We start from the raw sequence: 5,918 nt of genomic DNA, 5'->3' as shown, positions 1-5,918 counted from the left end.
AGCTCTGTGTCAGCTCTGTGCTGACAGCTCAGAGCCTGGAGACTGATTCAGATTCTGTGTCTCCCTCTCTCTCTGCCCTTCCCCCACTCATGTCTCTCTCTGTCTCAAAAATAAACTATTAAAAAAATAAAATAATAAAAATCCATTTTACCAATCTCTGCCTCTTAATTGAGTAGCTGAATCCATTTAAGATACTGGTAAGGACACACTTCTGCCATTTTGCTAGTCATTTCTTTTATCTTTTATCTTGTTTGTTCCTCAGCTCCTCCATTATGACCTTCTTTTGTGATTGACTTCTTTCAGTGTAGCATTTTTACTCTATTCTCACTTCCTTTTCTGCATCTTTTAAGCTATTATCTTAGTGGTAACTCTGGGGATCACAATGAACTTTTAATCAACCCATTTTATTGAGGTGCTTCAGGGAAAAGTCAAAGGGCTAGGAGGACAATGAGATCCAATGTCTTCAGTCTGACCAGGATCCCCCCAGCTTCATAGTCTCTGAAAGTACAATTAACATTTGAAAATTGTAGCATTCTAGTCTTAATAATCCCAATTTAGCTTCAGTAGTATACAAATGCTTTGCTCCTAAACAACTCTGTCTTTCTGCCTTTAAGCAGTTGTTATAAATTAAATCTTTACAAAATGTGTGCCCAGTAACCTACGTCTATAATTAATATTTTACGAATTTGTCCTTTAAATGATGTAGAGAAAAAAAGTCACAAACCAAAAATACAAAAATATTGGCATTTATAGTAGCCTATGTAAGTACCTTTACTGGTGTTCTTTATTTCTTCATATGGCTTCAAGTTACTGTCTAGTGTCCTTTCATTTCATCCTGAAAGACTTCCTTTAGCATTCGTTTAATGGCAAGTCTACTAGCATTGAACTCCCTTGGTTTTATTTCTGAAAATGTCTTCATTTCTCCATTTAAAAAATTTTTCTTTCAATGTTTATTTTTTGAGAGAGACAGACAGACAGGGTGTGAGCAGGGGGAGGGGCAGAGAGGGAGGGAGACACAAAACCCAAAGGAGGGTCCACGTTCTGAGCTGTCAGCACAGAGCCCAATGCGGGGCTCGAACTCATGAACTGTGAGACCACAACCTAAGCTGAAGTCAGATGCCTAACTGACTGAGCTCCCCATGTGCCCCTAATTTCTCCGTTTTCAAAGGATGGTTTTGCCAGATATAAAATTGTTTATTGATATTTTTTTCTCTCAATACTTTAAATACAACATCCTACTACTTTTTGGCCTGATTTCAACCATTTTATCCTCAAATGTTGGTTCTCTCTCATTCTGTTCTCTCTTTCTGCAACTTCCATTAAACTTTATATTGGACCTCTTACTTTAATTTTTCTAGTTTTCTTACCCTTCTTACCCTTTGCTTGCTGGGGTTTTCTTTTCTCTTCTCTTCCTTTCTTTTCTTTTCCTTCTTTTTTTAAGTTTACTTATTTTGAGAAAGAGAGAACTGTGCCGAAATCACTGAGCCAATTCCTCAGACCTTTCACACACAATTTCAGACACATTCTGCTGTGTCTACTATGGCAGTCTAACTCATGCATTTACATATCGTGTGTGGGTCATACATTAACACAATTCAAAATCTGCACAATAGGGAGTATGGGGTTTCAGTCTGGAAAGCTGATAAAGTCTGGAGATGAACGATGGTGATGGTTACACAATGCTGCTGAACTGCATACTTAAAATGGTAAATTTTGTTATATGTTCATATTTTACGACAATAAGCAATCTGAATAAAGAAAGGATACCCACGGCAGACTTGTTCCTCTCCTGTCCTTACACGCCTCATTTCTTCCCCATTCATGCTCTATAACCACTTTATTATTAGATTCTTCAGTATCCCTCTAGCATTTTGGTTTTTACAATGTAAATTCTAGCCAAGTCAAATCTAGGAGATCTTATTTTCTCTACCCCTTTTTTTACACTACTTTTTCTTCAATAATGTATTCTGAATCCTTTTCAAATTAGTTCAGTGCATCCCACTCATTTTTTTATAGCTGTATAATATTTCATTGATTAGATATGTGATTAGCTTATTTAGCTGGTCTTTTTTTTAAGTTTAATTAATTTTTGAGAGAGAGAGAGCACAAGTAGGGGAGGGGCAGAGATAGAGAGAGCAAGAGAGAGAAACAGAATCTGAAGCAGGCTCCAGGCTCCAAACTGTCCAGAGCCCATGACAGGGCTCAAACTCATGAACCACAAGATCATGACCTGAACCATAGTCAGAGGTGTCATCAACTGAGTCACCCAGCCACCCCTAGCTGGTCTAATTCCACATTGGGTTGTTTCAAATATTTTATTGTCATAAATGTTTCTCACTTGATACATTTTTCACTTGAGGGGCTATTTTTCATTTCTAGAAATTTTCTGATACTGTATGTACACTTTATTCTTTTGCCTCTGATTAACATTCTCAATATACTCTCTATTCTATTTCTTAAAGTTCCTGTGAGTCTAATTGTCTTTTTCTCTTTTGTCACTTGTATTCATTTGTGGGAGGTAGACTGCTTCCTCCTATGGTTTGTACTTTGGGGAAGTTGAGCTCACTGTTGGCAATTTACGCAGCCTAGACTGAAGCTGTCACTCTCCATGAAGAATCTGTTTCTTCCAGGTGCTTAAGAGGCAGAGTCAGTTCAAGGAGATTCCTGATGTTAAGTTACGAACTTATGTGTTTCCAGGCCACATAAATAGTATTAATTCAAGATCCAAATACATATGAATACAAGCTCCCAGCTAAACCATTTCAGGAGAAAAGTGCCCTCTCTCCCAATCCAGAGACCAGGCCAAAATAAAATAAGCTCCCCACTTCCCTTCTTGACGGGTCAGATTGTTTTTCTAGTTAACTTTGTGGCAGAGAGTATAGCCCTTAAAAGGGTCATGGCTGTGTAATGGCAAGTTGTTTTCTGAGCCCCAAAGTTAGGTGTACTCAGTGGGTTTTCAGTGTCCATTTCAGTTCTCTTTGGGCCCTGGAGATTGTAATTTCTTTTTGGTAAACTGGTTTTTACCATTGGGTTTTGTTTTGTTGCACTTTTAGATGTTCTGAATTATATGGAATACGTTTTTTTGTTTACAGGGGTTTTTTTTGTTTGTTTTAAGTAGGCTTCAAAACCAATGCAGAGACCAACGTGGGGCTTGAACTCATGACCCTGAGATCAAGATCTGAGCTGAGATCAAGAGTTGGACACTTAATCGAATGGGCCACCCAGGAGCCCCAGTTCATAGTATTTAAATTACATCACCGGGGCATAGAGCAAGGTAACCGACCATGGAGTCAGGCACAGCACTCTCAATCCTGGTTGTTACACATAATAACTCTGTAACTATAGGCAAACACCTCATCTTTCTAGCTATCAGCTTCTCCTATAAAACAAAGCTAAAGTTGATGTGAGGATTATATATTAATAAAGGATATAAAATGCTTACTATAGTGCCTAGACTATCTCAAATACTTAACGAATTACATTATCACTTTTTAATAATTTTTCCAAGTAAAATGGTATGTTAGTAGTGCAGGTATATGTCATGTTTCTACTTTTACCTTTTTTTAAAAAATAAATTTGGGGTGCCTGGGTGGCTCAGTGGGTTGAGCATCCGACTTCAGCTCAGATCATTATCTCATGGCTCATGAGTTCAAGCCCCACATAAAGTTCTGTGCTGACAGCTCAGAGCCTGGAACCTACTTTGGAATCTTTGTCTCTGTCTCTGTCCCTCTGCTACCCACACTGTCTCTTTCTTGCTCCCTCAAAAATAAGCATTAAAAAATTTTTTTAATGTATTTTAAAAAATTAAACTCTACACCCAGTTTGGGGCTTGAACTCATGACCTCAAGAGTCACATGCTCTACGAAATCAAGAAACTGATCCCATTCACAATTGCACAAAAAACCATAAAGTACCTAGGACTAAACCTAACCAAGGATATAAGAGATCTGTATGATGAAAACTATAGAAAACTTATGAAGGACATTGAAGAAGACACAAAGAAATGGAAAAACATTCCATGCTCATGGATAGGAAGAATAAATATAGTTAAAATGTCATTACTACCCAAAGCAATCTACACATTCAATGCAATCCCAATCAAAATTGCACCAGCATATTTCTCGAAACTAGAACAAACTATCCTCAAATTTGTATGGAACCACAAAAGACCCCGAATAGCCAAAGTAATACTGAAAAATAAAACCAAAACGGGAGGTATCACCGTCCCAGACTTTAGCCTTTACTACAAAGCTGTCGTCATCAAGCCAGTATGGTATTGGCACAAAAACAGACACATTGACCAATGGAACAGAATTGAGAACTCAGAAGTGGACCCAAAAGTATACAGCCAACTGATCTTGGACAAAGCAGGAAAGAGTATCCAATGGAAAAAAGACAGCCTCTTTCACAGATGGTGCTGGGAGAACTGGACAGCAACATGCAGAAGAATGAACAACATGCAGATAATTTTCTCACACCAAATACAAAAATAAACTCAAAATGGATAAGGACCTGAACGTGAGACAGGAAACCATCAAAACCCTAGAGGAGAAAGCAGGAAGCAAACTCCTTCACCTCCACCGCAGCCATTTCTTATTTGACACATCCNGAGACTCTTGAATGCTGAGAAGAAACTTGAGGACTGATGGGTGTGGGGGGGGAGGGGGGAGATGGGCATGGAGGCGGGCACTTGTGGGGATGAGCACTGGGTGTTATACGGAAACCAACTTGAGAATAAACTATTTGTTAAAAAAAAAAAAGAGCCACATGCTCTACTAAGCCATCCAGGTGCCCTTCATGTATCTACTTTTAAAAGTAGCAATAAGACTTTGGGGCGCCTGGGTGGCTCAGTAGCTTAAGCGTCCGACTTCGGCTCAGGTCATGATCTCACGGTTCGTGGGTTCAAGCCCCGCATTGAGCTCTGTGCGGACAGCTTGGAGCCTGCTTCAGATTCTGTCTCTCCCCCTCCCCACTCGTGCTTGCTTGCTCTCTCTCAAAAAAATAAAAGTGGCTGTAAGACTGATTACAATAGTAGACAAATTTCCCAGTTATTTATATGTACGTAAGACACTGCTATTATCTGCCAAATGAGTAATGATACCCCACTCTGACCACATCTGTGAGCATAATAGTTTAAAAAGGATAATGAAATAGATTGTCACATGAAATAAAGCGGTGCTGTGAAGTCTGAGAGAGTTGGAGTTGCCCACAAGTTTTAGTCCAGAACTCCCTTAACCGTTAGGGTTGTCCAAACATAGAATGAGCTGCTTCACAAAAAAGTGAGCTGGTCATTTGAAGTATTCAAAAGCAGAAAGTGATGGGCGACTTGAGAGCCACGACAGAGAGGACTCCTTTACTGGGAAATGCTGGAAGTCAACGGTGACATAAAGGGAGAGAAAACTATTTGGATAAGCGCCTCATGACACTAATTTAAAAATACCATGCATACTACATATATGGAAGAGACTTGGAAACCCCAAACCGAACTTCTTAAATAGGATAGGAACACTGAAAACCAAACTTAAGAAGTTTTTTTTTAGGTGATTACAATTGAGGGGCACCTGGGTGGCTTGATCGAGGACTCTTGATTTCGGCTCAGCTCATGATCTCAGTTTGTGAGATTGAGGGTGGAACCTGCCTGGGATTTTCTCTCCTTTACTCTCTGCCCCTCTCTCAATTGTGTGCACGTGCTCTCTCTGTCTCTCTCCAAAAACAGCAACAAAAAACTTAAAAAACATTGAGTAACAAGAGAAGCTTTCCTCATGCCTAATTCCATTCTAGGCTAACCCTACCAGTTTTAAAAATTCTCTTCTGAATGGATATTCTAATGACTACACTGCCCTTCTCCCCCTCTTCAGTATGACAGCCATTTAAACGTAAATCCAAATATTAAAAACAGTATTTGAAGGAGTCACAGA

This window comes from Crocuta crocuta, unplaced genomic scaffold (genome assembly GCF_008692635.1).
Source record: "Crocuta crocuta isolate KB4526 unplaced genomic scaffold, BGI_CrCroc_1.0 scaffold94, whole genome shotgun sequence".
Classification (NCBI taxonomy): Eukaryota; Metazoa; Chordata; class Mammalia; order Carnivora; family Hyaenidae; genus Crocuta; species Crocuta crocuta.
Note: the sequence above shows the minus strand (reverse complement) of the source record.